Raw genomic sequence first — 23034 nt, forward strand, 5'->3', positions numbered from 1 at the left:
CAACTGAGCCACCCAGGTGCCCCTGGCTTAGGCTGATTTTGAGATAATTTTCATTCTTATATAGGTTCTATAGCCCCCAAGAGCCACCAAGTGATTCAGACAAAATTTCTGGTGCCAGTTAATTAATATTTTCTGAACAGCTCAGCCTTGATTAAAAATCAATCAATCAAAAAATACTTTCATTATGCATATAATGCATTATGCAGTAACACCAGGAAGAAAAATTCTATTTCTAAGCCTATATGTTCAATTATCATTAAAAGAGAGGTTGTTGGGTTTGTTTGTCTGATTGATTGCCTGTTCCAAAGTGTGACAATACTTCTGAGGGCAGAGGGGAGAACGTCCTTGGACTCCACCCTAGTTGAAGCTCAGTGAATATGATTGTGGCCCTTGTAAATCCCTTGATCTTGGGATCAGCAGCCAAGAGTAACGATCAAAACTCTTAAAGAAAAATTTATGGTAAAACTTGCAGTTACTTATTTGTAAAAGTAATTATAGCCTTGAATATTAAGCAAAGAATCCCCTTTCTGACAGTTCGGAATCAATGTTCTCCCTTTTGTCATTTAGCTGTGTTCACAGAAGTAAAATAAGATTATGAAGGACATGGCAAATCTAATTAATACGGCTTGCTTTGGTCAGTATATTTAACCTGTACAAATATTTCAAGATGCAAGATAATTTGCTAAATATAACTTGTAATTGATAAACTGCTTGTTGCCTAGAAATACAAAGTGATGCTATACAAAATGTATCTTTGGTTTCCCCCATATGTTGCCTTTCTGTGATTCCCTCCCCTCCCCCCCACCATCCTTCATGAATTATCCAATACAGGAACCACTCTGGCTACCTAAATTTTAATTTAAGTTAGCAAAATTAAATAAAATTTAAAATTCATTTCTTCAATCATATTAGTCACATTTCAAGTGTGCAATAGTCAGTAGTGACATGTGGCCCAAATTACTGTACTGAACAAACAGTGCAAATGTAGAACACTTTCATCACTGCAGAAAGTTGTAATACACAATGTTGGTCTAGACTTGGCATTTTTGCTGTCCCCTGTCTGGTAAGGATTCTCCATACCCAGGCTATGCCTTCCCCAGCGCCTCTTCGTGATCTTCTTCCTTACACTTCTGTTACCTTCCTCACTTCCCTGAGCCTTCTCAGGGAAGCTCTATGGCGACTTCATAGAAAGTACTGTCTTATAATTCCTTTCTGGAGGCCCTTCCTCTCAAATTAATTACCTTGATAAATTAATCTGTAGTTGGGCTATTTGTAGATGTACAGAGTGGGTGTGTTCTTTCTCCAAAGTAACCCATTTCTATTTTAGCAGAGAGCTCCTGGAGATATCATACATTTACCCAAGGGGTTGACCCTGAAAGTGGTGGCTTCTACCTTGGTAGCCTGGAAACTTTGGTGAGCACACCTCAAAAAGTAAGCACCCTCAGAATCTCTTTCCTAGTGATGAGGGAAACAAAAGCAAGAGAAATGTAGCTAAAGTTAAATCTCCTTACAGCCTATGGCCCACTGATATAGACACCTGAAACATGCAGAGAGTGACCTTCCTTAAGGAACTCATGGCTGCCTTAGTGCCTTATTTTTGTTTTATTAAAGACTAAAAGTAATCTTATTTTAACAGCAGCTAGCCCCTCAAGGTCCTGAAAGCCTTGCTTCCAAATTCCTTAGAGACTTAGACTATCCCTAACCCCCAGTGATTAAAAAGTATATAATCAGGGGCGTCTGAGTGGCTTAGTCAGTTAAGCATCAGACTTCAGCTCAAGTTATGATCTCAGTTTGTGGGTTTGACCCCCTTGTCGGGCTCTGTGCTGACAGCTCAGAACCTGGAGCCTGCTTTGGATTCTGTGTCTCCCTCCCTCTATGCCCTTCCCCAGCTTGCACTCTGTCGCTCTCTCTCTCAAAAAAATAAATAAATAAATAAATATTTTAAAAAATATATATATATAATCAGTCCCTCCTCACAATCCTAGTGCAGCTCTTCCTGCCCACAGGTCCTGTCCCCATGCTACAATAAAAATCACCTTTTTTGCACCAAAACACCTCAAGAATTCTTTCTTAGCCACCTGCTCACGAACCCTACTTCACAGTTTCATCACTCGCACATACCCTGTTGGCTCATCCACCCACACTAGCCTTGGGTCAGGGTTTTGTCTCCTAAGAGTCCTGGGCTGTGCCTAAGTGTTAGCACAAGAGGCGGTGTTCTGCATCTGACAAGGAATAGGAATAGTAGGTCAAAAGAAACATGTTTGTTTTGCTCGTAACTATGAAAATTGTTAGAGTTCAGGGTGGGGCTTTGGTATCCTAATGCATTCTCTCCTGGGATCCCTGCCAAGGCATCACGCTAACAATTCATGGCAAAATAAGAGATAATATAAGGTTCTCGGTAATCATTTGGCAAACGTTCCCTTTTCCCCGCAGCTTCGGGCTCTGATAAAAACTGAACCAGCTTAGGCCAGGAGACATAAAAAGGGGAAGGGGGCGGGGGAGGAAATGAAAAGAATACTTCTAACGCCTTAAGTAAGAGATGGTTGTGTGTGCAGGCAGACTTCAGACTGTGGGTCCTTCCACTTTGTCAGAGATGCAATGGCTGCTGTGCCTGGGGTACAGCTCTTCCTTGCCTTCTCACCACCAACTGCAAGAAGTCAAGAGACATCCCCCCGCCTCTCAGATGGGCCTAGCCCTCGTAACATGTTCAAGAAAACAAAAAAGTAGAACATGTTCAAGAAAAAAAAAAAAGTAGAAGAGAGAAAGAATCGTCAGGCCTGCCCAGGGGAGAGTCACGTGCCACATCCAATGTCCCGCATTCTAGATTCAGCTTATTGCTTCCTAGTGATGTCATTTCACTTCATCTTCTCTATATAGTAATTTTTATATAACTAAATTGCATCTTTTAGAAGAAAAATAATAAAATCAGTGGCCTCTCTTTGGTGTTTTTTTATTTTTTTATTTTTTTGGACTTCAGAGGGTTTTTTTGTTCATCAAAGTATTTGATGTATGTAGCTTTAATAGAGTTTATAACAAAAAAGGAGCACCCTGGTCTGCCCCTACCCCTCTGTGTCTCTACTTAGCTATTTCTTCTGGTAGTTACCTGAATATGTCCAAATGTCATTTTTCTACTACTGTCACTTCAAAAAGTTTTATTATGAAAAATGTCCAAAACATACAAAAGTTAGAGAGTAGCCTGATAAACCTACCCCATGTACCCATTGCTTACTTTCAGTTACTATCAACATCAACACATAGTCAATTTTCAGTTTATCTGTATACCTACCCCAACTGTATTTTTAAACAAATACAAGATATATCATTTTAACCCTAAGTATCTCAATAAATATTACTCAATACACATCAACAAAAAAATGCGTATCATAATACCATTATTACACATCCAAACTTGACGATTATTCCTAAATATTATCAAATATCCAATTACCAATTTACCTCATAATTCTTATCGTTGCTTTATATAAATCAAGATACAAAAAACAAGGTGTCTTTTTTCTGTTATTTAAAATCTCCTTTTTAAAAAAAATTTTAAAATGTTTCTTTATTTTTAAGAGAGAGAGAGAGACAGAGTGTGAGCAAAGAGGGGGCAGAAAGAGAGAGGGAGACACAGAATCCAAAGCCGGCTCCAGGTTCTGCACTGTCAGCACAGAGCCTGACACAGGGCTCAAACTCATGAGCTGTGAGATCATGACCTGAGCTGAAGGCTAACACTTAATTGACTGAGCCACCCAGGTGCCCCTTTCCTTTCTTTTTTAATCAATGGCAGTGGCTCTCAACCCCAGGCAAGTTTGTCTGGGGACCTCTGGGAACTGAAGATGCAGAATTCCAACGGCATCTACTGGGTGGAGATCAGTGATACTGCTAAAAACCCTGAAATGCAAAGGACAGCTCCTACAACAATTACCTGGCCAAGATCTTGAAATGCACCAGTGAACTGAGCTTCTTTTTACCTCTAATATTTTTTATGTACAGTCTGTTGGCTTTTCTACATATAAAGTCATGTCATTTTAAAATTACAGCTTTTTTTGTCCCTGCCAAGAATCTGTATTTACTTTATTTTCATGCTGATTATACTGACTCAAATTTCCAAAATTGTGTTGATAGAGACAGTATTTTTGTCCTACTCCAGACATTAGTAAGAATATCTTTAAGTTTTAAACAGCTGATATGATTTTTAATATTGATTTCTAACATATTTCCTCTTTTCTCTCAAACTAGGGCATGAAATTCAACTAATCAAAACTCTGGGTTCATGAAATACTTCTTATTGGTCCATGAAACTCTTTTCTATTTATTTTGCTAAGGCTGTTTCTTCTATTTGTCCTCTACCAAGCGTTTAACAATTGATATTGAACTAAATCAAATTCCTTTTTACATTTATTAGTAATTTTTCCTCTTGTAACCTATTCTTGGATTACTTTTTGTAGTTCCACATTCCCAGATTAAATCCTACTTGGTTTTTATGTTTTATTTGTAGAATATTCTGTTATAATTTAGTTGCATACATTTTGTTTAGCTGTTTTTTAAATTATTTTGCATGGAATAAGTTGTCTTTTCTTTTTTGTAGACTTTATCAGGTTATAAATCAGAAAAACACTCCTATTTTATTAATGGAAAAATAGAGGTACAGAGAAATTGTATTTTGACAATTAATTGGTGAACTACTGTGGCTGTACTGTGGTTGAATTTTCTTCTCTGGAAAGCTTTTAAAAGAAGCAGGTAACGTTTAAATTAAATGCTTTAGGGGCACTCTAGTCTTCAAGTAAACAATAACTTTTTTAAAAAGTTTATTTTGAGAGAGGGAGGTAGGAGGAGGAGGAGGAGGAGAGAGAGAGAGAGAGAGAGAGAGAGAGAGAGAGAATGAACCAGCATGGGAAGGGCAGAGAGAGAAGGGGACAGAGGATCTGAAGTGGGTTCTGTGCTGATAGCAGGCTAACTTTGGCTCAGGTCCTGATATGATAGTTTGTGAGTTTAAGACCCCATCACGTTACATGCTGACAGCTCAGAGCCTGGATCCTGCTTCGGATTCTGTGTCTCCCTCTCTGCCCCTTCCCCCACTCATGTGCATGCTTGTTCGCGCTCTCTCTCTCTCTCTCTCTCTCTCATAAATAAATTTTTTTTATTTTAAAGAAATAAAATTTTAAAAGTTGAATTACATTGAATTACGTCTTACTGCCCCAAGGAAGTTTTGCTTTCCTGATGAGCTATACCACATTGTTTGACAAGTTACCCTTAAGTGAGATAAAGACTATGAAGAAACTAACTCCACAGCCAATAAACCCACACAGGAAGGTTAACTAGAATTTCTGTATCTTTTATAATCATTCTATAACTTAGGTTTGTTAAATTAACAATATTTACTATTCCTGAAAGGAAATATTTTTGTTTCAGCCCAGAACCTAGTTCTAGTCACTCAATCCCTGAAGCAATTGTTTAAAAGCAATTTACTTTGAGCCTCAACTACTTTTGGCCAAAAACAATCTCTGTAGACCATTAAGCACCTACACATTTAATGACAAGAATACTCTGCAAAGAAGGAAACTTCCTCATATAATCTTCAGGGTATTCCCCCAAAAATACCATCTATATTCATTTGTGTTTCTACTTCTTTGTCAGATTCTAATATAAGTAATTCTACTATACATCAGCTCTTCTGTCGGTTCCCCAGTAGATTAGTTTACATTGTTATTGTGACTCATTTGAAATTCTAAGGGAATTTGAGTCTGAAGGCTGAGGTCTAGTCTCTGTTCTTCTACTAATTAAGCCGCATCCCATTTAATTTCTTCTTCCAGTTTTAATAATGTCTCTCTACCCATTTAACAGGTTGTCACAAGAAACAAGCAAGATGAGGTATATGAACATTCTTCAAAATATGTAGAGGGAAATGCTAGTTATTATTTCAGGAAGCAGTAACTCAAAGTAACAACAGCTGCCATTATCAGATACTTACTAATGTGAGAGGTTCCGTCCTATGAACTTTACATGCACCATTTCATTTAAGCCTCTCAAAAATAATGAGGCAGTTTTTCTTATTAGGTGGAGAACTATAGGATTAAAAAAACATTAATAATATTATCAAGGAAACAGAAGTTATATAGTTTAATCCTAGTAGGTCTTCTGACTCCAGAATGGAATTCTTACCATTTACTCTCAAAAGCAAAGACCTCAAAGAATAATGCTACTTAGTATGTATAAAATATTAAATTAATGACCAACACCTTAATTCCTGAATTCTCAGTCAGGCTACATGAAGTAAAAGGCTACCCCCCTCCCATTTCCTTATTTGTGACCCTCTCCTCACAACGGTGAATACATGCTATTTGCCTCTGCAAAGCTACTCTTCAGTCTGCTCTGTGACCAGGAATGCTAGCTTGCATGAACCAGTATAGGCCATCACTCTCTGATCCTGGTTGGGCTCAATCAAGAGACATACTTTTTAAATTTCTGCTCAGAAAAAAATCAAGAAAACACGCATAAATTTATAGGATATCCAGAAGTTACATAACTTACTTTCTTATCCTTTCCATTTTTTCTTAGTTTTTATTATAGTGTCTCATTAAGCCTTACATCTTCAGAAATGTAACTACGTATAATTATGGAGCTACATTATTTTAAAAAATACATATCAAAATCAATCTGGTTTTTTTTTATAGTATCTTTGATTATTAAATAATTACTTACAAATTCTGAACTTCTCAGATTTGTAGATATATGGCTTAACTAGAAATATTAAAGAATCATGATATCTTTTGTTACCAGAAGATACAGAATGGGTAGAACAAAACAGGGGATAGTCTAGTCTAATCTTCTCTGATCCAGCCAAATAGTCACTTTAACCTCACATTTTTGGAAGGTCACAGACAGCCCACAGAGGAAAGGGACACAAATGGTGAGAAAACATGAAATATGTCATATTAAGAATGGTAAAAAGTCCTGAGTGTGCTTAACCTGAAAAAAAAAAAAAAAAGAATTCCGAGAAGAGGAGGAAAAGAGTTGGCTTCAGTCTTGAAGTGTAGACAGAAGGAATTATGCTCGTTCCACGTAGCCTTAGTATAATAAGAACCTTTTGAATAATAAATTCAGAGTGATCGTTTTCAGCTCAATGTAAGCATGCTTTGTGTCTCAAGATTGAGCTCCAGCCCAACACACCACTGTAGGATCGGACCTGCCTGGTGAACTAAAGGGACACTTCCAAGTTTGTTTGCAAAAGAGACCTAGGAACCTCCTGGATATCATCTTGTTAGTGAAGAAGACAGTGAGCACAAAGATGTTGATTCACAAACAGCCTTCTTCAGCTGGAGAGATAGTGGACTCTGAGAAATACATGGTGATCTCTCCTGAGCCAGCCCACAAGGGACTCACAACTAGATCTTAAGGAAGAGAGGTGGGTAGGTAGATGGATAAATACCATTTTCACGTACAATTCTGTAAGATTTTAGGCCAAGGCAGCGCTGCTTTGGAGACATACTAACCAAAAGTTATTTAAAGGGGAAAATACTGTTTTTCAAGTGACTCACAGCAGAGGAAGGGCACTGGAGCAACAAGGCAAGGAACAAACAGAGGCCTCTTCATAGGAACTGAACATGACTCACTGGACTTGTTTGTGAGCACATATGAGACACCTCCTGAGTACACCTCAGCACATTGGAAGTTGGGAGACATTTTAGGTTACTGGAGTTCGCTATTATAGATGAGGCATGACAAAGTAAAACTCAGGTTCCTTAAAGATGAGCTCTTCTACTAACTCTTCTATCAAAATATGGAATAAGCTGCTTAAAGAACACTCTCTCAGGTAGCAAAGGGCACATCCTCACACCTAACCCAGTGTAGAGATAGAGTGGGCTATTAATAAATATTTATTGAATGCGAATTCAACATGTCTTACTGATAACTTTTCTCTCTCAAAAGTTTGAGGAAGCACAAAAAGGAATCCTTTATCTGTCACCCTCTTATTTTTCTCTCAATTTCAACCAACAATGAATAACTGCTTAGTGAAGCAGAAGTGACAGGAACATGTTAAAAAGTTGTGAACACTCCTTGGAAAACTGGCTGATTCTAGGGCTGGGGTGGAAAATACAAGAATAGCATAGAGCATCTTGTGGTACTAGAAAATAAGAAAGTGTTCAGAATAAAGGATGCAGGCATGTGAAATAGGTACAGGACCCTGAAAGAGCACTCAATGGCCTTAATTGGAAAAACTTTATCAAAGTTTTATCAAATTAAATAATAGTAATATGGGCTAATAACCCCAATAATAAAATTAATATCCATAAATTCCTCCTAATAGAAAATATTATTGATACAAAAATACATAAATGGGGGAAAGGAGACCAAGATTCCTTACAAAAGCATTTCATGAGCCATCACCTCACATCTACTGGGATGGCTATTTTCAAAAAGACAAGAGACAATTGTGGCAGGATATGGAGAAAAGGAAACCCTTGTGCACTTTTAGAAATGTAAACTGGTATGGCCACTATGAAAAGCAGTATAGAGTCTCCTCAAAAAATTAAAAATAGAGATACCACACAATCCAGTAATCCCACTTCTGGACTTCTAGAGATAAATCCCAAAGGAATGAAAACAATACCTGGAAGAGATATCTATACCTCCATGTTCACTGCATCTTTGAATGCAATGGCCAAGAGAGGGACACAGCCTAAGGGTCTGCTGATGGATGAATAAAGAAAATATGATATAGATGATATAAATATAGATATGGATATTTTCCAGCCATTTTTAAAAAAGGAAATTCTGCCTTATGCAAAAATATGGATGGACCCTGAGGGCATTTTGCTAAGTGAAGTAAGTCAGACACAGAAAGACAGATATGTTACATTCTCACTTACATGCAGAATCTAAAAAAGCCAAACTCATAGAAATAGAGTAGATTGAAGTTTCCAGGGGCTAAGGGGTAAGGAGGAAATGGGGAGATCTCCATCAAAGGGTACAAACTTCTGAATATATAGTAAATAAATTCTAGGTAGTTAACAATGCTATATTATATACTTGAAAATTAAGAGAGCAAATCTTGAATGTTATCACCACACAGTAAAAATGGTACTTATGTGAGGGGATAGAAGTATAAACTAACTTTACTGTGGTAATTATTTTGCAATATATATATGGCTATCAAATCATATTGTATACCTTAAATTTACATGGGCTATTTCTTAATAACATCTCAAACTGGGGGAAAATGGCACACCTTTATCTCCTTAAGTTTGTTTTAAATCAGCCTGTTTTTTTTTTTAAAGAGAAGGGTTTCAATTAATAAATAGAAAATAACCATTAGAACACCACCATAATAATTGCTGCAGGCAAGGCACACTGAAAGATGCTTCAATTAGTGAGAGTTTAAGCAAAACTAGGATATTTGCATATTCTCAAAGTGTATCCCACAAAATATGTAGTAATAAGAAAGGAAAATGTTAACTTTATAGTGGACATCCTGGAAGATATCATCCTAGAGAAGTGATCCAAATTAACATCACTGGTAATACTTATCAATACCATACACATCTTGATATGAAGTACTGAGAAGGGTGCATCATGTCTGTGGTATCCTTTGCAATAAAGCATTACCTCAATTTAATCAGACAAACCCAAGTTGAAGGTAGTGCTACAAAAATAACTGAACAGTACTTTCCAAAATTTGGAAAGTATTTGTCAGAGTCATAAAAAAAAAAAAATAAGGAAAGACTAAGGAAGCATCACAGATTGGGAGATACTACAGAAATGTGATGAATAATGTAATGAGTGAACTTTGATTGGATCCTGGAATAAATAAAAGGAAATTTGTGTAAAAATTGGTGAAATCCAAATAAACTCTGATATTCAGTTAATAGTAAAATAGTTTTTTTGTAAGTATATTTGTTTATTTTGAGAGAGACAGAGAGACCACAAGCAGGAGAGGGGCAGAGAGAAAGGGAGAGAGGGAGAATCCCAAGCAGTTCCATAAGGTCAGTGCCAGAGCCCCGTGCAGGGCTTGAACTCATGAACCATGAGATCATGACTTTAGCCCAATCAAGAGTCAGTCACTCAACAAACTGAGCCACCCAGGCTCCCCAATAGTAATTTAGTTCTAAGGTTAATTTCTTAGTTTTGATCATTGTTGTATGGTTATGTAAGATGTGAAAGAGAATCTAGGTGAGTAGTATATGGAAAGTCACTGGACTATTTCTGCAACTTTTCTATAAGCCTAAAATAATCTCAAAATAGAGAAGTTTAAAAAAAATAGGAGGAGCACATCCTGGAATCCCTAGGGCAGGAAGACTGGAACATTGGATAAAATTAGTACACACTCACTTACCATTGGGACAAGTTTCCAAAGTCTCAGAGAAAAGACAGACATGATCTCAGGTCTAGAGATCCCACAGGGAAAGTGATTCAGGAGAAAAAGTGGACCCTAACAAGAACAACAAAACATATGAGAAACTTCTGAATCATCGTCCTGCTTTTTACTTCCCCCCACCGCCAATCAGCCACCTAATCCTATCAGTGCTGCCTCCCAAATGTCGCTCCAGTAGAACCCCTCCTCTCTCGTTGGTATTTTCATCTTCCTCTTGACTAATGATTTCCCCTTCACAAGTTGTCCCAAGTCTAACACATCCTACGCTGATGTCACCAGAATTGTTTTTCTAAAAGAGGAATCTGTTTCCCTCCTCCTGTTCAAGAACATTCAAGTTTTTTCAGATTCCTTAGCATAACATACAAGGTCCCTCACCACTTAGCTGCTGCTTAGCTTCATTCTCATGTCTGTTCACTCTGCCAAGAAGCACTCTACACTCCAGCTGTAAAACTAGCTAGGAAGCCCAAACACATCAACTACTCGGGCTTCTGTTCACGGCATTTACTTATGAATAACCATGTTATCCAGCTTCCCTATCCTAGAAACTCTTACTCATTCTTACTTAAACATCATTTCTGTTGGCAGATTTCTCTGATTCTTCACAACCTCCTTTCCCACTCTACATGCCCTACAAGCAGAATCAACCTTGTGTCTCTTCTTTGCTCCCCCAGGACCTTATAAATGTCGTGAATAAGCATGCACCTCACTGCATGTGGCTTGTAGTATAGGAGTTTGATTATCTTAGTAGAGTTTTATTCCTATGATGGGAAGGCCCATGTCTAACTCACCTAGGAATATCCAGCCTCGACTCAGGAAGGGCCTAGCACTTAAGAGTCATTCAATACTACTGGATGTGTTGAACTGAATTAAAATGTAATCAAATCTGATTCCCAGGGGATGCAAAAGGAATAACAATTAAAGAAATTTATATGGTTATTCATGTTTCTGCCAAACTCAAATTTCAAAATGGACTTCATAAAACTAGGGAGGATGGAATGCTGGATAGCTCAGTCAATTAAGAATAGGACACTTGATTTTGGCTCAGGTCACAATCTCACAGTTCCTGGGACTGAATCCTTATCAGGCTCTGCATGGAAAGCATGGAGCCTCCTTGGGATTCTCTCTCTCTGCCCCTCCCCCACTCATACTCACTCTCATGCTCTGTCTCTCCCTCCCTCAAAATACATGAATAAACTTTAAATAAGTAAATATAAATAACTATTGAGGAAATAAAAATCTCATGGTTACAGATAGACATTAAAAGAGTAGTATACAGCCACAAGTATTCTAGTAAAAATCGTATAGCCAGAATAATCTGGGCTTGAAAAACAAAACCTCTATTGACAAAATAAAGGGCCCCATTAGCTACATCAATTTCAAGAAGAGTACATAAAGGGAAAGCTCTTTGGAAAAGATGGAAATGATGCCAAAGATGAAAAGTAGAAAACAAAATTACTCAACTTTTTTTGCTTACATCTATTTCGGTCAAGGAAAATGATGTTCACATTACAAGAAGGAGAAAAATCTTGTTCGAGGAAATGATAAAAAATGTTGATTTGAAAGAAAGAAATTATTCACTCTAGATTCAGTTATATCCCAGCCTAAAAACAACTTGCTGGTACGATCTACCAGCAAGTGACAAAATCACTGTCAGAAATCTTCAGGAAATTATAGTTGATACAGTGAAAAAAAGGCAAATAATTAATGAGTGAGAGAGAAACCAGTGCATTCCAGGAACCATGAGTCTCCCAGCTTAATATTAAACTCCAATTAAATTATATAATAGTTATTAGATGGTTCATCAGATATTATAAAGTTGTGCTGTCCAATATCATAACCGCTAGTCACATCTCACTATTTAAATTTAAATTCTTTAAAATTAAAAATATTAATGTCAGTTCCTGAATCACACTAGCCATATTTTAAGTGCTCCATAGCTGTATATGGCATGTGGCTACCATAGTGAAGAGCATAGATCATAGAATATTTCCATTATTGCAGAAAGTACCGTTGAAGAGGGCTGCTAAAGAAGTAGTAAGCATTAGGAACCAGAGAATGTTACACTGAACTAAAACATTTTTTTAAATCATTTTGTAGGACTGTTTTACTGTTAAAAACAGAGTGTCTAGATATAGACTATCTTGATTTCGGCAAAACATCCAGCAAAATTGTTATGAAACCCTAGTTGATAAATTTGTTTAAATATGGACAAGGTACAATACATTTGAACAAACAATTGTCCCCAAAGAATACTGACTAATGAACATATAATTTGGGGAAGAAAGATTTATTAGTTTTCTCTAAAATCTTGTCATTGGTTCTCTCTGGCTCAATGTTTTTAATCAACAATTTTCTGGGCAGGAACATTTATCAAGTTTTCAAATAACTAAATGACACTGAAATTATTTCATAACTTTCTAGAAGACAATTTGCTAAAACATATCAAATCTTTTGCAATTTTACTTACTCTTGGACCCACAGTTTCACTTTTTCAGGAAATAGTCATGGATATTTGCAAAGATTTACTTATATGTGTGCTGATTATAGCAAAATATTTGGAAAAATCTAAATGTCAAGTAATAGAAGACTGATTAAATAAGCCATATATATTTCCTTTGATCCAACTGTATTCTCAGTGCTCCCTACAATGCTATGATTTTTTAGGTATTTAAAAAAATATATCAAATAAAAGTAGAATGATCAGAGGGAAAAGGAAAATTATAAAACTATATGGTACAATCATATATACTACACATATATAGTATGATAGATAATAAAAGCATATGTACTATATGTGTGTGTGTATAGGGTACACACATTTGTATAATAAAGATGAGACAGATATACTAAAATGCCAAGTATATTTATTGCTAATAATGAGCTAGGGAAGATCTTTGTTTTCTTCTTTTAGTTCATCTGTACTTTCTAAAAGTTCTGTCATGAATAGATGATTCTTTATCATAAGAGCAAGAAGCAATTAATAACATATTTGATTAAAAACCAATATTCAAGGGACACCTGGGTGGCTCAGTCAGTTAAGGGTCCAACTCTTGGTTTCAGCTCAGGTCATGATCTCACAGTTCATGAGTTTGAGCCCCGCACCAGTCTCCACTCTGGCAGCACAGAGCCTGCCTGATAGTCTCTCTCTCCCTCTTTTTCTCTGCCCCTCCTCTTCTCTATCTCTCAAAATAAATAAACCTAAAAAATGTCTTTAAAAATAATATTCAAAAGGAGGAAAACACATTTACAAAGCTAGAAAAATGAACTGCCACTAACAAGAGAAATCTTAATAGGTATATGTAGAAAAGCTAGTTTTTTAAGTTCTCAAAGTCCTCTGAAAAAGTACAGTTTGGAGAAGACTGGCCTAACATCAAATTTTGGGGGGTGTCTGGGTGGCTCAGCTGGTTGAGCATCTGACTCTTCATTTTGGCTAAAGCAAAGATCTTATGTTTGCGAGGTGGAGCCCTGCTTAAAGCCCTGCTTAAGATTCTCTCTCTCTCTTTCTCTGCCCCTCTCCCCTGCTAATGCTCTCTCTCTAAAATGAAAAATAACAAAGTAATAAAAACAAATACAAAATTTTTAAATGAAGTGGCACAATTTCCAAAAGAGTGAATATAAACAAATTACATCAACAAGATATCTTGTACAAAACAGGGACAGTAACAGGTCCCCCTGTACTCTGGGGCTGGCGCAGCCATTTCTGCTCACTGCTCTTTTTGTTTTATACAATGACATTTATCCAGAGGTGTGTAACCAGGAAATTGAAGGGACTAAAAATCCTACAACATGAGAAAAATTGGCAGAATTGGTACTTTTTGGCCTAAAATAGAAAAACCATCAATAATAGCCAAACTATGGAAACAGTCCAAATGTCCATCAAGTGATGAATGGATAAAGAAGATGTGGTATATATATATAATGGAATATTGCTCATCCATGAAAAAGATTGAAACCTTGCCATTTGCAATGACATGGGTGGAGCTAGAATGTATTAAGCTAGGCGAAAAAAAGTCAGTCAGAGAAAGACAAATACCATATGATCTCACTCACATGTGAAATTCAAGAAACAAAACAGATGAACATAAGGGAAGTGTGAGGAAAAAAAAAGAGAAAGAAACCACAAGAAAGTCTTAATGATAAAGAACAAACTATGGGTTGACAGAGGGAGGTGGGTGGGAGGTGGACTAGATGTGCAATGGGTATTAAGGAGGGCACTTGTGATGAGCACTTGGTGTTGCATGTAAGTGATGAATCACTGAACTCTACTCCTGAACACAATATTACACTGTATATTAAAATTTTAAAATCTTTAACTTTAAATTTAAAAAAAAAATAGGAATTCCTAGATAGGTATCTTTACGTACAAAGAAGGAGGAGTAGACAACATATTATTGATGCAGAGAAGTTACAGGAGGTCAGATTTCCACTTAGCATACGGAGAAAGAACAAGTAAGAACTATGTCAGACTCACAAAAATCTGCACACAAATGTTTACAGCAGCTTTATTCATCATTGCCAAAACTTGGAACCAATCAAGATGTCCTTTAATAGGTGAATGGATAAATGAACTATAGTATATTCAGATAATAGAATGTTAATCAGTGCTAAAAACAAATGAACTATCAAGCCATGAAGAGACACAGAGGAACCTGAAATGTATCTTTCTAAGTAAAAGAAAACAATCTGAAAAGGCTACAATACTGTATGACTCTCAATAATATATGACATTATGAAAAACGTAAACCTATGAAGATAATAAAAAGATCAGGAATTGCTAGAGGTTAGTGGGGAGGGAGGGAAGGGAAGTACAATTATTATGTATGATACTATAATGACAGATACATGCCATTATATATCTCTCCAAACCCAATGATGAATGTACATCAAGAGTAAACTCTAATGCTAACTATAGACTTTGATTGATAATGTGTCTGGTAACTGGTGCTGATAGTAGGGGAAACTGTCCAAGTGTGTGTAAGGTTGTTTAATCTTTCTCTGACCCTAAACTGATCTTTAAAAAGCCTATTAATTAAAAATTAATAATCATGGGGCACCTGGGTGGCTCAGTTAGTTAAGCGTCTGACTCTTGATTTTGGCTCAGGACATGATCTCACAGTTTTGTGAGTTTGAGCCCCATGTTGGGCTCTGCGCTGACCCTGCAGAGCCTGCTTGGGATTCTCTCTCTCTCTTTCTCTCTCTCTATCCCTCTCTTCCCCTACCCTGCTCATGCTCTGTCTCCCTCAAAATAAATAAACTTTTAAAATAATAATAATAATAAAAAAATTAAGAAATTTAAAAATTAATAACCAGTAAGTAGAGGCTGAGAGAATAGCTATCAGGAACACTGCAGGAGGACCAAAGAAGATTGATTCCCAACTTCTATATGACCTCCCAATTCTTAAGCTGCTATCATTTGTTCATTCAATATTCAGCTCATTCACTGTTTCTTGAATACTGATATGGACCGAATATTTGTGTCACCCCAAAATTCATATGATGAAGCCTAAATACTCAATGGGATGATTTTGAGAAGTGGGGTCTTTGGGAGGCCATTAGGTCATGAGGATGGAGCCCTTGTGAATGGATTTAATGCCCTTAAAAAGGAATGAAGAAAGCAGAGTTCTCTCTCCAGTACATGAGAAAACCAGGAGGAGGACCTCCACCAGAATCTGACCACACTGGCATCCTGATCTCAGTCTTCTTAGCCTCCATAACTATGAGAAATAAATGGTGGGTTTTTATAAGTTTTATTTATTTCTGAGAGAGAGAGAGAGCATGAGCAGGGGAGGGTCAGAGAAAGAGAGAGGGAGACACAGAATCTGAAGCAGACTCCAGGCTCTGAGCTAGCTGTCAGCACAGAGCCAGATGCGGGGCTCAAACCCACAAACCGTGAGATTATGACCTGAGCCGAAGTTGTATGCTTAACCGACTGAGCCACCCTGGCGCCCCTAAATGGTGTTGTTTAAAGTCCCAAATCTTTGGTATTCTTGTTAGAGCAGCCTGAAATGATGAAGGCAAATACTTTCTACAGTTATTTTTAGACCTGAACTATTTGTACCTCCAGAAATACAAAATGGTTGCCATGGGGTGCCTGGGTGGCTCACTCAAGCGTCTGACTTCAACTCAGGTCATGATCTCATGGTTCTTGGGTTCAACCCCGCATCGGGCTCTGTGCTGACAGCTAGCTCAGAGTCTGGAGCCTGTCTTCAGATTCTGTGTCTCCTTCTCTCTCTGACCTCTCCCTGTCCCTGCTGTCTCTATCTCTCTCTCTCAAATAAATAAAACATTTAAAAAATGTTTTTTTAAACAAAATGGTCAGCCAGTAGGTAACCAAAGCCACTATGTAAAATGGTGCCTCTTTCAAAGGCATTGATTTCATCTGAATTTCTTAATTTAAAAAAGTACATCATTATTTACAACACAAAATACAAATAGATTTTAAAGATAAAATAGCAAAGATATGTCATGTGTGCCATGAAATGCTTCTAAATATACCCCCAGGCCTTACTAATGCCCAAGAAATACAAACTCCCATTGCTCTTAGAATACTTGAGTGGAAAAGTTTGAGAAAAACTGACTCATTGCATGCCAGACCATATGCTCTGCAAGGGGACTACCTGGATAAATAAAGCCCAGCTGTACCTTCAAAGAGCTGGCAGTTTAGAGGAATGATAAGTTCTGCTCTTTCACAGCAGAAAAATACAGAGCTCTGATAGAGGGTGAACATGACTAATGTTCTATACCAGGACAAGTATGCGTTTCATCCCTAGTTGTAGATACTTGTCATCCAGCAAGACCATCCATATCTTGAGAATATTATCTCATAAATGTCCTAAGCAGGTAGCAGTAACCTAAGTCTTCTTTCTAATGGGAATTACATGGTTGATCTTAACTAATATCTCTCAAGGGAAGATGATTTAAGGCACAGTTTATTTTATGCATGGAAAGTCTATGCTTCCATCAGTGACATGGAAACAAAGAGATTCTGATTAATTTCTCATTTATGTTTCCCTTTTTGAAGTACACTCATGATCACACAGTGTGTACAGAGAAAGAAAGATAAAAAATAATGTATTTCCATCATTGAACAACTTGATATATTTTGTGTATCAATATGAACAACAATACCAATGAGAAAGAGAGAGGCAGGATGGAGTGAGTGTGTGAATAAAAAATGTTAAATATGTAAAAATAGTTAAAAATATCTTGAAAACCATGGAATGTCATAAAAACTAAAACGTTTCTGTTCCTACATTCACATTACCAATAAACTGAAACTAGTCACATTGCTATATAGTTTGCCTGTCAGCCCACTTCACTCAAGACTGAAGACAAACTTACTCACAAGCTAGAAAAATCAGCATCCCTGAGGGGTCTTTTGTTATGCTGACCAACACAGGTACATACATGCTGCCTCTAAACCTCTTATTCAGTCAGCAAAGTAATTGCTCTTCCCTCCATCCCCCCACTCATTAAATTACTCAAAGAGTGCTTTCCAAATAATAGCAAAATTGACAGCAAGAAACCAGCATCCATTCAGAGGCTTGTGTAACCAATGGCTCCAAATGGTCTCAGTATCCAAACTCATTTATACATTCTTATGTTTATTTATTCAAAAACCATGTATTATTGTCCTACTATGTGCCAAGTAATGTCCTATGTGTTTCCCTAGGTATCACCACCACCACCCATTCATTCTTCCTGAAAACTCCTCAAGGGCCATCTTCAGTACCACACCTATAGGGGAAACCAAGGAAACTTACTGTTTGACTGCTAAGCCAGTTCCAGTGCTAGACCTCATCTTCAACCCCAGGGCTGGGAGGCTGGCATGGTAGGTGAGGGTATCCCAGCCCTAGGCTTAGGGATGAATTCATCAGGATCCTTTCTTCTAGAAGGCTCTATTTGTTCATACCAACAGATGTAAGGAGATCTTTTGTTTATGTCCATTTACAAAATTCTCCTAAAAGCCAACTTCATAGTGAAAGACAATCTATCACAACCAAAAACCTAGTCAACCATATTTACAAGTTTCTATAGAAAGGTAAATATAGGCGTGCCTGGTTGTCTCCATCATTTGAGCATCTAATGCATCCAACTCTTGATTTTGGCTCAGGTCATGATCCCAAGGTCGTAGGATAAAACCCCTCATCAGACTCCATGCTGAGTGTGGAGCCTGTTTATGATTCTCTCTTGCTTTTCCTCTGCCCTTCTCCCTCAAATGTGTATGCACTCTCTAAGATTGATAGATGGATAGATGGATGGGTGGATGGATGGATGGATGGATGGTTGGATGGCTGGATGGACAGACTGATAGATGGATAGACAGATAGATTAGAGATAAGATAGGATTTGCCTGTTACACAGCAATGGTTAAGATCATGCCAGTCAACAAACAAATATATAGCAGGTTCTCTGGATCCCTAGGAAATTGGCATATGCAATGTCAGGAGCAGCTGGTTCTCAAAAGGCTGGCAAAGATTTTTTTTTTTTCCCCACCCAATTCTTCATTCATTCAACAAATATTTATTTAGCATCTTCTATGGGCATTGCCCTTTCTAGCTATACTGCAATGAATAAAGTTATTTTCCTTCATGAAGTTTATATTCATTAGGGAAAACCAGGAAGGAGGAGGAAAAAGAAAGAATGACCAAATAGCTGCTGACAAGAGATATCAAATTAGCCCTTTTAAAAGTAGCCTCCAGTTCAGCAGATTCCAACCTATCATCTTCCAGTTTCCAGAAAGCCCATTGAATTGGTAGAAGGCACAAGGTAGGTTTTGAGAGAAAAACCTCTATCACACCAGCATAACCTAACCAAAATTCAGGTTCTGATTTGGAAGTACTTTAATGGAACACTGTTACTACTTTCTGGGCTTCCTAGGTGGTTTGTCTGCACATCTCCATTAACCAAGTTCCAATGAGTAGAGGTGAACATAGTGGAAATTGCAAAAGCTTTAGAGCCACACCTGTTGAGGTATTTGGAAATTGCATAACCTTGAAAAGGTTACTTAATCTGAGCTTTGTCATATGTAAAATGTGGAAAATACCTATCTTATCATATAATGATGAAATAAGATAATGTACAAAAAGTCTCTGATAGAATGTCTCATCCATGGCAGACACTTTTGAAATATAGCTATTATTAGATTCTATTATTATTATTAATTACTATAGCTTGTCAGCTCCTCCTCAACAACCTGTCAAATTACTTACCAAGCAGTGACAAGAGAGGCATGTGGGGCTGTGTTATCACCAGGCAAGTGAAAGGAAGTTATGGAAACCACCCTGCAGGGGTCATTGGAACCCACAAGGATGGGTGTATCCAGATATACCTACAGGAAGATCTATATAGTTTTTAGTGGCCAGCCACTGATTGCAAAATACTACAAGTTCCTTTCGAAAGAGTCTGAGAAACAAGCCTGAAAGTTTATTTGTAAGCCTTTCTCTATGGGTATTGAATTTGTATCATAGTGTGTGCTTCCTAAAATTGGTGTGAGATTCTTGGCAGGCACAGATGTGTTTATCTAAAAAGTACCCAAACCATCCTAGTTACCCCTGAAGAACTCCTGATTGGCCAGTAACTAGGAATGCCATAGACAGCAGCCCATATTGTGCAGGTCATGGGTGAGGTAGGATAGAGTGTAATGAAAAGTCAGTGAAAAGAGAATAAGCAACTGTGTCATGGCATTGGTACTTGAAAGCATTAGACTGAATATACTGCTGTGTCTTCCCTCTAGTACCAGAGGACATGTATATGGTTGTTGCAAAACATAGCAGAGAGTGAGTTACCTTTCCAAATACATAGCAAAAGGCAGAGGGAAAATGCCTATAGTTCTGCTAAGGATAAAACAGTCAAAGGAGAAAAGGAGGTGACACAATAGCAAGTAGATGATACTCGCTTAGATCAAAGGATTGTGAAGGGTGCTCACAGTGAAATGGTTGTGAGGATGCTCACCTTCCAGGGAGGAAGCATCAGCAGATTCTCACCGCTGGTTGAGGCTATTCACTGACATGGAACTAAAGAAAGAGTGACCTGGGATTTTACTTTTTGAAGGCAAATTGCCAGAAACTGAGCAAAACCATCACTCATGCCTTTGTAGAATGGACAGATAAGAATGTGGTTGAGAAATCTAAAAACCCTGTTTGGACAAGTGAAAGATTTGGGAATGAGGGAATCTCTGCTTTTCCCGCAATGAACCAAGTCTCAGTGATCCACATACACTTAAGTTTTTACTACAGATTAGAGCAGTGGACAAAACAGATTGATTTTCACCCTCTGTCAGAGGAAATACAGAGAAATATGAGGGTTAGCCCCTAGACCCTGGCTTAAGTAGGTCAAGTCAGAAAAACAGGCTAATTTTCCCCCACCCTTCTGGGCTGGTTGGAGCCCTGGCAGTTGTGGAAGTATAAGACAGAAGGAAAACTGTGGTTTGCGGGAGCCAGTGGGCTGGGACGGTACTGAGGTACTAAGACGGGCCTCATGCGGAATTCAGACAAGTCCAACTTTGTGTAGAAAACTGAGAAATTGACTGATAGAAGCCCATGTCTTATGTGCCTGAGAATCCTGTAAAGAAAGAACCCATATTGAAAAAGAGTCATACATAATAAGCTTGACGAAGCACAAAGACAGTTTTATGAAAGAATGGATGAGGGAGTATGAGCCCAAAATGGTGGCTATTACTCTGATATGTTTCCAGTTAGACACCTGTTTGAGTCCTAGACAGAGGAGGCAAACTCTAAGTAAAAATCTGAAAAGGGGTTCAAAACTCAGTAAGACCTCAGCAGAACTTTGAGGCCAGAGTACAGCATTGTAGGTAAAAAGCTTTTCTCCCCTTTGTCACAGCCTACCTCACCCCACAGCAGTGGCTTCCCAAGGATTCCAAGGTCCATCAGTGCTGGAGGATATGGAAGTATGCAGAAGTGTGCCTTTTAAAAATTAAATGGTTTGGGGGCGCCTGGGTGGCTTAGTCGGTTAAGCGTCCGACTTTCGCTTAGGTCATGATCTCACGGTTCGTGGGTTCGAGCCCCGCGTCGGGCTCTGTGCTGACTGCCAGCTCAGAGCCTGGAGCCTGTTTCAATCTGTGACTCCCTCTCTCTCTGACCCTCCCCTGCTCACGCTCTCTCTCTCTCTAGAAATAAATTTAAAAAACCTTAAAAAAAATTAAAAAAAAAAATTAAATGGTTTGTGAGTACATGTGACACAATCCTTGTTAGCAAAAAATATTCCAGGACATGTTACAAGGAACGGAGCTTCTGTGAAAATAAAGGAGTCAATCATGTGGGCTCAAAAATTGAACAACCTTGGGGCGCCTGGGTGGCTCAGTCGGTTAAGCATCCGACTTTGGCTCAGGTCATGATCTCGCAGTTCATAGGTTTGAGCCCCGCATCAGGCTCTGTGCTGACATCTAGCTCGGAGCCTGGAGCCTGCTTCGGATTCTGTGTGTGTCTCTCTCTCTCTGACCCTCCCCTGCTCACGCAGCCTCTCTCTCTCTCTCTCTCTCTCAAAAATAAATAAAATATCTTAAAATTAAAAAAAAAATTGAACAACCTTGGGGTAGTCAGTTCAGCGTCTGATTCTTGATTTCAGCTCAGGTCATGATCCCAGGGTCATGGGATGAAGCCCTGTGTTGGGGTCTGTGCTGAGCATGGAGTCTGCTCAAGATTCATTCTCTCTCTCTCTCTCTCTCTTCTCTCTCTCTCTCTTCCCCTCACCCCTCTCCCTACTCGCATGCTCTCTCTCTCTAAAATTTAAAAAAAGAAGGAAGAGGAGGAAGAGGAGAAGGAGGAGGCAGAGAATCAAATGTCCTGGGCTCAAACTCAGATTCCCCTCTAACTGGCTGTGTGATCTTGTGTGAACAAACCGCTACTGTGTCTGGGTCTCAATTTTCATATGCAAGAAATAAGCAAAAAAGCCTGGAGGAGTTTCTAGCACATAAGAAGTGTTCAACAAATGTTAGGTTTGTATCGTGGTTTTTGTTGTTCTTCTTGTTTCTTATTGTTTTTTGACTAATATGTTATAACTAATAGTTATTTTGACTAATATGTGTACCCACTGACTGGCAATGTCTAAGAAAATATGGAAAATATGTGAAAGAAATAATGTCTTCACCAACAAAAGGTAAGATTTCTATCATTAACACTGAATCCACTTCCCCAATCAAACTTGAGGGAGCTGGGACCTCTACTGGAGTTCACAGATGCATATACGGGTACTTCCTGTTCCAAAAAGCATTTAAGGAAACTTATTGGGATATATGTGATCTCTAAAATATTATTTTAAAAATATTTAAATGAACAAGGAAGGGGACATACAATAGAACCAAGAAAGAGCTGAAAAACATGTTCACTGCTAGCTGAGCAAGACATAAACATTTGCTAGCTGAGCTATAGATAAGGAGGTGAATGGTGCTCAGAGAGAGAGAGATTCCTGTTCTCATGTACTTTAATCTCACAGGAATGATAGGACAGGAAAAAACTGATATTACTGTTAGCCTCTTTATGGTCTAAGTGCACAAATGTGATGGAGCCACTGCTGTCCCACTACATGGCCCGTGTACAGAAGACTATCAGAAGATGAGACAAGAGGGGCACCTGGGTGGCTCCGTCGGTTAAGCGTCTGACTTCAGCTCAGGTCATGATCCCATGGTCTGTGGGTCCGAGCCC

The 23034-nt window shown here is 38.2% G+C and overlaps 1 protein-coding gene across 12 annotated transcripts in view; it reads right to left on the reverse strand.

Annotated features, from left to right (window-relative positions):
* ZPLD1 (zona pellucida like domain containing 1) overlaps positions 1-23034 on the reverse strand; it is a 335829-nt gene that overhangs the window by 301341 nt on the left and 11454 nt on the right. Inside the window, exon 1 of one of the 12 annotated variants that reach the window (XM_077774860.1) lies at positions 10334-10396. The exons of 9 other annotated variants lie outside the window; for them this stretch is intronic. The gene's annotated coding sequence lies outside the window, so the exon portion shown is untranslated. Of the gene's footprint in view, positions 1-10333; positions 10397-23034 lie in introns of those variants that run through there. 2 more of the 12 variants (XM_077774869.1, XM_077774863.1) reach the window with 2 other exon arrangements.

This window comes from Crocuta crocuta, unplaced genomic scaffold (genome assembly GCF_008692635.1).
Source record: "Crocuta crocuta isolate KB4526 unplaced genomic scaffold, BGI_CrCroc_1.0 scaffold6, whole genome shotgun sequence".
NCBI lineage: Eukaryota > Metazoa > Chordata > Mammalia > Carnivora > Hyaenidae > Crocuta > Crocuta crocuta.